We start from the raw sequence: 11,136 nt of genomic DNA, 5'->3' as shown, positions 1-11,136 counted from the left end.
TCCCAAAGGGGCGGGACGTTCCAACGGGGCGAGACGTTCCCAATGAGACGTTCCCAAAGGGGCGGGACGTTCCCAACGGGGCGAGACGTTCCCAAAGAGACATTCCCAAGGGGGCGGGCCGTTCCCAACGAGACGTTCCTCACGGGGCGGGACGTTCCCAACGGGACGTTCCCAACGGGGCGAGACGTTCCCAATGAGACGTTCCCAAAGGGGCGGGACGTTCCCCACGGGGGGGACGTTCCCACCGGGGCGAGACGTTCCCACCGGGGCAGGACGATCCAATAAGACGTTCCCAAAGGGGCGGGATGTTCCCAACGAGACGTTCCTCATGGGGCGGGACGTTCCCAACGGGGCGAGACGTTCCCAATGAGACGTTCCCAAAGGGGCGGGACGTTCCCAACGAGACGTTCCCAAAGGGGCGGGACGTTCCCAACGGGACGTTCCCCACGGGGCGGGACGTTCCAACGGGGCGAGACGTTCCCAATGAGACGTTCCCAAAGGGGCGGGACGTTCCCAACGGGGCGAGACGTTCCCAATGAGACGTTCCCAACGGGGCGGGACGTTCCCAACGCGACGGGATGTTCCCAACGCGACGGGACGTTCCCAACGGGACAGGCATGAACTAGTAGAACCAGTTTGGTTACCACCAGAGTCAAAACCGTTTTACTGGGTTCATGAGATGCTCTGGCTGCAGATCGTTTCCTCTCAGAACCGTCCAGCAGGAGGCTTTGGGTCACGTCAGCAGCTGGTTTAACCCAACGCTTCCGTGTGACGCAACAGAGGTGACGAGGGAATCCAAACTGGTTTATATGGGAGGAATGAGACATTCCTGATTCAGGAACCAGAACCCAGACTGGTGAGAACCGAACAGAAACAACATTTTTAGCCGTTCCCAGTCAGGAAGTCGGTTTAAAACCAGAGCAGAGGAGCTGAGAGTAAATATCCCAGACACACCCAGGTTTACACACACACACAGATTTCCTCACTCTCACACACACACACAGATTTCCTCACTCTCACACACACACACACACACGGTGTGTGTTCAGATCCTCATGTCTCCCAGTATTCCCAGCCCTTAGCCTGACATGCTACATGTGTCAAACCAGCAAACTGATAAAAACACCTGAACTTTGAGGCTCCAGAACTGATTTTATTAAAAAAGTTAAACTCTAAGCAACATTTAAAGACTTTGACACTTAGAGAAAATAAATGTTTAAACAGAAAAATCCAATTAATCCTGTTGGAATAGAAAAAATCAATCATGTTAAACTTTTGAGCGTTTATTATTTATTTATTGCATTGTCATTTTATTTGTAATTTATATCTTCAAAAATATTAAGAAATAAACTAAACTGAGGGCAACAATTTCCATTCTGCTGATAATTTGACGTGAAATTTTGTTTTCAGAGACTTTAAAACCCGATTTGGGTTAAACATGAAAGATTCATTTTACATTTAACTTTCTAATCTCTGGAGATGATTGAAAATCAAACCAACTGCTTTCATTCATCCTGCATAAATTATTCTTTAATTTCTGGAATAATCTGGATCCATCTGGACATTTGGTCCTTAGATTCTGATGTTTCCAGGTAACTACATCCAAATCTGGGTTCGTTTTCACATCTGAAGCGTCTGCAGACAGAAGGTGAATGAATGAACTCAGTCTGCAGGTCTGAACATGAAACCACAGGACAAAAACCTGAAAACGTTTGACTGAGAACGAAGCTGCAGACGTTTCTGACCACCAACATTCAGAAAACCCATCCAGACCAGAAGAACCCGTCCAGTTGGGCTGCAGGTAAAAGCCAAACCAGCGTCATTCAAAGGAAGCAGCCGAACACAAAGCCCTGGTCGCACCTTCACCAAGACAAATATGCTTTCAGAGACCTGAAGGCATGAAGGCCGTTTATCAGATCAACAAACCAGGAAGTGAAAAAAGCTCCAGCAGAAACAGCAGGTAACCAAACACCTGGATGCCAGCAGGTGTTTGAGCAAACCAGGAAGTTTTACAGTCAAAATGTTTTTATCGCTCCTGGAAATCAGAGGGACAAACCAGAGCTGGAGTTTCATGTGGGCTGAATGGACAGAAAAACAGGAGCATTCATGATAAACTGATCACTGACTGAAGCCACAACATCCAGATCAGCTGCTGCAGATGCATCTCTAATCAGAACATCACAGAAAAAGTTCATTTACTGCAGTAACTTTATTTACCAAGAGAAACACGGAGTCATTCCACAGACTGAAGTTTTCAGGATTCATTTCTGGTGATTTTCTATTAACAGCCAATAAAAACAAGATGTTTAAGATCAAAATACACCAGAACAGTTAAATTTAACTTTAATACAGAAATCGACCTGTGAAAGATTGGCTGAGCATCCAAGATGGCCGACATTTCAGGTCCAAACCAAACCCACCTGACACTCTGTCATTAAGCCGGCGGCACAAACTGCTGCCAAACGTCTGAATGAGCCTCATCACAGCAGGAAACCGTTTGGAAATCAAAACTGCCAGGTTTGTATCTTATTGAAAAAATATGTAATTTACTCCCAGCGAGATGCGTTATCAGAATCTGTCCTTGAATGCAAAGAGAATCTTTAGAGGGCAAACGTTTCCTCCTCAAACAGAGATAAACCACAATGAGTCAGACGGGAGGAGGGGCTCTGAAGGCGGCGCGTTTCAGTTCCTGATCAAAATAAAGACTCAACTAAAAACAAACCCATTCAGCAGCAGCAGCCGTATGGCGAGTCCCAGAACGGGTTTAGGTGTCTGGCTCGGGGCGTCGCCGTGGCAACAGGCGTCAGCGGCGAGGGAGGGGCGGCGCGGCGCATACCTGGGTGACGACAGTGAAACCTGAGCGGACGCAGCCGGAGCGGCTCAGGTGAGCAAACGGGGCGAGGGAAGAAAACAGGCGAGGCGTTTTCCTCCTGCAGCGACGAACGCAAAAACCAGGAGAGGAAAACTCTCCGGAACGCCCCTGATCCGTCCGAGGGTCGGTTCCGTTTTAATCCGGTTCTGGGTGCATTAGCACAAAACCGAACTTTAAAGTTAGACTTCAACCAAAATATTTACATAAAGAAAAAACAGCAGATAAAAGTCGGAAAGTTACGATAAATCTTATGTTACAGCGATAAATGACAAACCTGCTGCTTTAAGAACATTTTCAAGCAATAATGCAAGTTTAACATTCAAAATGTAAAAGATTTTAAATAAAACTGATGGTTTGTAAGAAAAAATGAAAAAGGGACAAAAGCTCCAGACTGGAGACTTTTAAAATGGATCGGTCAATGTATAATGTGATTTATTGATTTATTGTGACAGGCTTATGAAGTTTTAAAAATCAGCCCAGATCCAAAGAAAACCTGAAGGACGAGAAGCAGAAGAGAAAGCCTGGAGTTTTCCTGTAAAGACCGGCCGCTCCGGTCTTCCCGCATGCCGCTCCGGTCTTTCCGCATGCCGCTCCGGTCTTCCAGCTGGGAGGCGGTGAGGTTAACGAGGTCACAGTTCGGCCAACGGCGAGGAAATTAATGAATTTACTCCGTTATTCTTTTAAAATGGAGATTAAAAACCAAAACAAACTCTTTCAAGCTTCTGTCCATAAAACGGCTTCCAAACTAAAGTTCCTCAGTAATCCATCATGGAACAGCAGAAATTTAACTTCAAATTCATTTTACTGTCTTTTTTTACTTCTCCAAACGCAACGCAAAGATAAACATAAAAAAAAACAGCACAGAAAGACGATATTTAAATTCCAGTCAATGGGAAGAAAAAGTGAAAAATCTTTTCTGTGTATTTTCCTAAAACAAACTGAAGTTCCAGCCAATCCTGCAGAGAAACTCCAAGGAAATCAAACCTTAATATTCGTTTAGTAAATTATTTTTTATACATCTTCAGAGTGAAAAATACAATTTTAACTCCTCAAAAGGATTATTCCACTCCTGAATCCCTACAACTGAAATACATTTAACATTTGTCCTGAACTTTTGTTAAAAAACAAAAATTCATTAAATTTAAAGAAGAGGAATTACAGCAGCCTTCTTTCACCCAGCTGACCAGCAGTGTGCAGCAACAGATCGGTTTCTCTTTTTAAACTCCGAGCTGCAAGTTTACAAATTTATAAGCAAAACCAACGGATCATTATGATTTAATTGGAGGCATTTATTGAAACTCTGGTTTTTTTCCAAGTTTTAAAACGCTGAGGAAACCCGTCAGTGTTTCGGTTTCAGCAAAGAGAAACTGCAACGCGACGTTACGACCAAAACGAGCTTCAGATTCAGAGTCTAAATCTGAGTTTTACTCACAGCTGGAGTCCAGAGAACGAGGCAAGGCGGCGAGCGTCGGCTCTATCAGAACCAGAACAGAACCAGAACCAGCAGCTCCAGCCGCTGCTGCACAGGGAAACTGGATTTGAATGTTTATTTACATGAGCTGCCGGTGCCACATGTAAAGAGCTCAAATACAAACAGTAAATAAAATAACTAGTTTAATTTGACTTCCTTATGCAATCAACGTGTTTGTCAATAAAGAATTAATCCTTAGGAAACAAGAAAATTTAATTATATCCTAATTTTGGATGTGTTCCAACGTTTTGCCTCCAGTAAATATATTTTTAACATTTTTACCGTGTTGACCAGCAGATCTTCTGGTTTCTGTTTGTGCAGCTTTCACGCAGAGTTCCTGCTTTGTTTAAGTGAAAACATCTAAGGTGAAACAGAGCAGGATGAAAATGACTCTGCAGAAATTAGTTTCTTCAAACTAAAACTGGAAACGGGGCGGAGCTTCAGATTCTGAGGTTTTTTCCACAGAAAACCTAGAAAATTCACCAGTTCATCCGCGACGTCTTGACCTCAGACAACCAGTCGCTCCATTTGCCTCTCAGCTCCTGATTTAAATTCTCCATCTTGGAGTTTTCCATAAAGACGGCAAACATTTCCCTAAACAAAATCTCCTGGAGAGGAGGCTTGTTTATGGAGCAACATCGCTGTCGAATGGAGGCGCGAGGTCAGAAGTCAATAAAACATCTAAAAACAGCCGAGCAGTTTTTCAGAAGACCGGTCGGCCTCAAGGTGAAAAACTGACTAGAAAACCAACCGACTACTTTAGTTTCCATGGAGACGAAGAAGATAACTAGGAACAAACTGGCAAAAAACTTTAACATTTGTTTTTAAAAAAAATACAGCTCAGATTTGTTGAAATGGGGTTCTGCTGTGATGTTATACGTAGTCAATATCTTACAATGTTGTGGTTTGGTGTCCACAGAAATAGAAAACTGATTTTTATTAAAGGCAGAGGTCTTCAACACGCAGGTAGTGAGATTTCTGATTAGATATTTTTGTATATCGTCTTTAAATTCAAAGTCTTGTAAAAATTGATAAAAAGGAGGCAAAAATAATGTAGTTCAGTCATTTAATAAGCAGAAATTTGTAGTCCAAAGTTTTGCATTTTATGCAGAATAACAGGCTGTTCAAGGCCAAAACCCATCAGAACCAGTCTGAGCCTGAGTGAATAACTAATCACACCCCGTTATGAACAATTACTCAACAGTGATTAACTACTTTCTTTTTAAAGTTTGGTTTTACTTCACTTTCACTCTAAACCGCAGCTTCAATGCTAAACTGGTACCAGAACTTATTTACCACCAGCTCTTTGTTTTTCCAGTAAAGAAAAGTCTTCACCCCCTAAAAACAAGTAAAACTCGGCACCAATTTGCTGCCGTACCAGAGGAAAGAAAGTCTTTCATCAGGAAGTGGATGGAAACCAGCAGCCAATCAGAAAGCAGCTCCTCGTTTTAAACAGGGTTCCTGTCTGTTAAATACAGGCTGGAGAGTTAAAACAGCATCACAACAGTTTATTTAAATATCGTTTAAATGGGTCAGCGTGTTGCTTTGGGCAGAACCGATTCCATACAAACCGGTTCTGACCCGGTTCTTCAACATGGCGATAACAAATCTTGATCTAAAAGGTGTTTGACCTTTGAACTTAAAGGTTTCCTCCTCAGTGATGTCACATGGTGCCAAAGGAAGAACAAGTTATTTTTAAGGTGCGATTACTTTTCCACAGTCAGGCTGCTTCAGATTTTTTTGGTCATCTTCACCTAAAAACATTTGTTTGATGTTATGAAACATTTAAGTTTGACAATAACTAAAAGTAGAAGAAATCTGAAAGGAGAAAACACTTTTTCACAGCTCTACAGCTCATTTAAATATTAGTTTGTTTGGTCTTGGATTTCTTAGACTGTCTGTTGTCTTCAGCGAGAATTAATTCCTGTTTTCAAACCTGAAAATGTCTAGTTACCAGCTGCCAGTAGGATATTTACTACCCACAACCTTCACACAGAACCCCGATTTCAAAACGAGCAAAAACAAAAAACTGACTATGCCAAGCGTTTTGTTTTTGTCTCCTCATTCAGGTTAACCATTAGCTCAGATGAGATCTAATGGATGCAATTATTGGTAAGATATTGACTACTTATAAACTCTCTACCAAAGCCCACTTAAAAAATTTGACTATTGCCTGAATGTCCAGAACAAATCTGAAGTTATTTAGATGAAAACCTGTAAATATTCAAATGCAATCATGTAATTCACTGCATTTCTTTGTTAGAAATATACACTACAAATGTTTTCCTTCCAATTAATTTTCCACACATGTTAAAATACAAAACAAATTCCAGACATGTTGTCATTTGTGGTCAGTTTTTTTCCAGAGTCATCGCTGTTTAACAAATATTTCTGTAATGGAAGTCAGTCCACGCTGCCAAAAATAGAAAATCATCTACAGCTGCTAAATAAACAAGAAAAATTTAAAATTAGTCACCTTCTGATAATAGAAATTAAATTAAGAAATTATCAAAAAACTACATGATTTGAACCATGCTTTCATAAACCTGCAAAGTAATAAACATATGCACAATTTTACAATATTTACAGTTTTAATAAGGGTGGAAAATGTCGTCTCAAAGCATTTCTGACAAAATAACATGACAATGTTAGGAAAACTGTCCAGAATTTAGTTTTAAAAACAAGAAATCTTGGGAGGAAAAACTGACAGATCTGTATATCTGGGTTAAGATCATATTAGTGTTTTGTTTGGTCTTCAATCTGCTGAAATCCTGTTTTCAAACCAGAAGATGTGTAGAGTTACATACTGCCAGTAGGATATTTACTACCTACAGCCGACCCGCAGAACCCCGCTTACAAAACAAGCTTAAAAAAAGATTGTTGAATATTTTTTTGGTCTTTCAGATCAGATGAGAACTAAAGTATCCAAACTGAAGACGATTAATGAGTTTAAATATTTGTCTTATGACATTATCAGAGCTGCTGATGTTTGTAAAAGTTGCTGCTCGTTCTTCCCTCTCTGCCATGTTGATTTTGTGAATTATTTGCTCTTCATAACACCTGGTTAAATAAAAACTTAAACTCTCCACCAAGGCAAACTTTAAAAATGCTGGAGTTTTACATCTTTAATTCTGAAATATTCACAAGTTCAGATTCTTTAAATCTGTTATTTCAAAGCATTTTGACCAGAAATCATGATGTTAAGTTTGTTCAACATAAATTTAATAAGCTTAAAAAAGTTATATGTTTTTCCTTCCAATTAATTTTCCAGACATGTAACCAAATAAAAGAACAAACAGCGATGGCCTTGTTGCGCTGGTTCACATTTTCACTGAGTCATTGTTGTTTAACAAATATTGCTGCCAAAAATAGAAAATCATCTACAGCTAATATAAACATAATTAAAAAAAAAAAAACAATTCGCTTTCTGATACCACAGATTTGATTTAAAAATAAAAAGTTGAGCTAAGATATAAAAATACATTTATTTCTTAAACAACTAAAGCTGCACATTTTTCCACCAATAAACACTTAAAAGTTATCAAGATGGATGGAAAGTAAAGGAACATTTCACTCTAATGGAAAATATTTGATATGAACTCAATTCAATTTACAAAATTATTTTAAAAAGTGTCAAGAATGTAGTTTAATGTGAAATTAAACCATTTATCAGATAAAACTTTAATATGTGGGGTTTCTGGGTTTAGTTCGGCTCATTCAACACGTTGAGTTCTGGTTCAGGATCAGAAACGGAACCAATCCAGTTAAACCAACTGGTTTTACTGGAGTTTCCACGTTTTAACAGAAATATTTTATTCTGACCTTTAGGGCTCAGAATGATGAGCCATCCCCGGACAGAACTGGATCAGAACTTCCAGGCTCCATCGGCGGTTCCGAACCCGGTTTATAAAGTTATTAAATGTGTAACTGAAGCTAAAATAAGAACCGAGTCGAACCCGAGCCCCTACAGGTGAAGCGCCGAACCTTCCCTCATTCTGGGTTTTTAATTTTATCTTTAAGCTTCAACAAAACATCATGGAGGGAAACACAGACACTCACCCCGCGATGTGTAGAAGTTCTGGTGAAGCTCGGAAGGCGGTTCTGCTCGGTGTTTGGTTCCGCTGTGTCACCGAACCATGTTCGTTCCGAGCCGCAGCTCCTCTTCCTGCTCCAGAGGCTCCGCGGCTCCCCGCCCTGATTCACGCCGCCCTCCCCCTGCTGCGTCCCGCACAAACCTGCCGGACCGGTCCGACGCCTCCGGGCCGAAAACAACAGCGGAGCCGCGGCCTCACCTGGCGCTGGAACGGTCACGTGACGCGCAGGTGAAAGGCGGTAATTGGATTCTTAATTGGACCAGGTGTTGGGCTGTGGGCGGAGTCAGACAAGATTCATGTTTTCATCTTTTAGCACAAATTACTGCGACCAAACGTTTTGTTACAAAAGCGCTTTATAAATAGAAAAACAGGAAAAATTCATTCCTGCCAAATAACTCAGGAATTTTCTAGAAAAAAAAATCTGGGTTTAAAAAGTTAAAAAAAAAAAAAAATTCCTAGAAAGAACAGAAATTTTGAGACAAAACTCAGAAATGATCAAATTAATCTCAGAATTTAAAAAAAGGAAATTTCTGAGTTTGAACACCTGAAAATGTAAATTTTTTATGAAAAAGAAAAGACATTTCTGAGCTTGAAAAGTAAACATTGGACAGAAAAAAATTGCTAGAAAAAATAGGGAATTTAAAAAAAGAGTTTTCTAGAGAAAAAACAAGGAATTTGAGTTTGAAGAGTTTTTTTAAATTATTAAAAAAATAAAAAACATTTTTGGTAGAAAAAATTTTCTAGCAATTTTTTTTTACTTTTGTAGCTCAAACAAATATATTCTTTGGAGAAACTCTTGAGTGTTTTGGCACAAGAATGTATTAAAGAACTGTTTATTTTCTTCTATAGATCCAACATGCCGACTGGAGGGGACGTCATTCCCTCACAGCACTGATCACATTGATATTTGTCTTTAAGAAATAAGCTGCATTAGTTGAGATTTAATCCTTAATCATCTCCATTAAACATTAAACACAAGTTGAATCAGTCATAATACAAACTCTGCTGGTTTTAATGGTCCAGAAACTCCTGCAGTTTGAACCCAGACCCACCAGGTCTGTGATGGTTCCCAGTCCTCATGACTGGATGTGGACAAGATGGAAGAGAAGATCCAGGAAAGTATTTCTAGTAGGACTCAACTTCATCTCTGTCCAACAGACGCAGGATTCCCAGCCTCCTGCTCACCGACTGACCAGCATGCAGGACATGAGGAGCAGCTCAGCTGTAAGAAACATCAGTCGCTGCTGGTGCAGCTGGTTTTTGCACTAATGTAAAATCTTTGCTCTGCAGCCCTGGAAACGACTTTTCTCTGAGAAAGACGCCTGAATGTAGATGAATGAAAATGGGTCTGAGGTTTTCAACAGACAAATCTGACATTCCAGATTCATTTTGTACACACAGCATTGGGTGCCAAGTCCACTTTGGGTGTGTTTAGTGTGGGTTGCCCCCCACCAGTGATGCTGTCCTCTTCCACCCCAGTTGAAAAGGTTTGGACCATTTGGTTTGACTACGCCGTTTTTATCCTTCACAATGGTGGTGTTGGTGACGGGGATGCTGTCCTTTGCTCAGTCTATAGTCAATAATTGCCATCTGCCGATCAATCACCCGGCTCTGTTCGGCTTGAAAACATATCCATTTATTGGTGGTTCCAATAAATGGGAAGAACCGTGTAGGATCTGCAAATTTAGTCTAAACTGTCCAGACCAGACCGGGGAAGACCTGGGAAACTTCTGGGTGGACGGATCCACTACAGTGGTGAGCAGCTCCAGGCCTGGAGGGCCTGGAGGGCCTGGAGGGCCTGCAGCCTGTCAATGTCTCTCTACTTCAGCTCTTCCTCGTCATGAGGCCATCAGCAGGACTCCAGGAAACCTGACTGCACTGAGGAGGAGATTCAGCTGTGCTGGACCAGGGAGACATCTGTGAGTCGCAGGACGTCGGTCCTTCAGGACCTGGATAGTTCATGTCCTTTCTCAAATTGAGTCAAATGGTGTCAGATTTATTTTCGTTTTGGCCACCACCAAAGCTTCCCCTTGGCTTATTTTGCAATCGAGGCCTCAGCCAGCCAAGCCTTGGCTTGTTTAACCCTTTAGTTCTCTGGTGGTGTTTGAGGAAACACTCATGGAAACCTGGAGCTCCATTCTGCCAATGTTTCCCTCCATCCACGCCTTGGGATTTGAGGCCGGCGCGGTGCTCTTCAGTTCTGAGAAGCTGAGAGGTTTTCTGAGCAAAGTGTTAAAATCTGCAGAATGACTTGAGCATCTGTTGCAGTATCTTAAACACAAGCAGAACTAAACCCATTATCACATTATAAACAGTGGACTATTACATCAATCCTTTGTCTGGCAGGACGAAAAGCCAAAACATATGATTTGGCCTCTGAGTCAAACTTCTGCAGTAAAGTATAAAATGCTGAACATGCAGCCTGAGTCTGACTCCATCAGCATAAATTAAACATTACGGTTCAACTTTCACCTGAACTCAGATGCCTTACCTGAGCCCTCCAGTTTGGAAACCAAAGGACAAATGGAGGCTTGAAACAAATTAATCTGCATTGCAAAAACATTTTAAATGTTCATTAGGGATTATTTCATAAAATCACTCAAAAACTGATTTTGTGCAGGAAACAAGAAGTAATTTAATGTTTAATTTTTCCATATTTTAATTAGAATACTCAATTTAGTAACTTGGAATAATTACAG

General features: G+C 41.0%; 1 protein-coding gene and 1 long non-coding RNA gene across 2 annotated transcripts in view; both read right to left on the bottom strand.

The window, feature by feature from the left end:
• The window catches only part of atp8b1 (ATPase phospholipid transporting 8B1), a 33,209-nt gene extending 24,569 nt beyond the window's left edge, over positions 1–8,640 (bottom strand). The window contains exon 1 of the mRNA XM_015059724.1: positions 8,403–8,640. The gene's annotated coding sequence lies outside the window, so the exon portion shown is untranslated. The remainder of the gene's footprint in view (positions 1–8,402) is intronic.
• Positions 8,641–9,817: 1,177 nt separating this feature from the next.
• Positions 9,818–11,136, bottom strand: part of LOC106964300 (uncharacterized) — a 16,877-nt gene continuing 15,558 nt past the window's right edge. The window contains exons 2-3 of the long non-coding RNA XR_001428377.1: positions 10,929–10,983; positions 9,818–10,657 (exon numbers count right to left, since the gene is read on the bottom strand). This is a non-coding gene — a long non-coding RNA (uncharacterized LOC106964300). The remainder of the gene's footprint in view (positions 10,658–10,928; positions 10,984–11,136) is intronic.

This window comes from Poecilia latipinna, unplaced genomic scaffold, assembly GCF_001443285.1.
Source record: "Poecilia latipinna isolate Pla-1442-1.1 unplaced genomic scaffold, P_latipinna-1.0 Scaffold1654, whole genome shotgun sequence".
NCBI lineage: Eukaryota > Metazoa > Chordata > Actinopteri > Cyprinodontiformes > Poeciliidae > Poecilia > Poecilia latipinna.
This window is presented reverse-complemented; position numbering and strand designations above follow the sequence as displayed.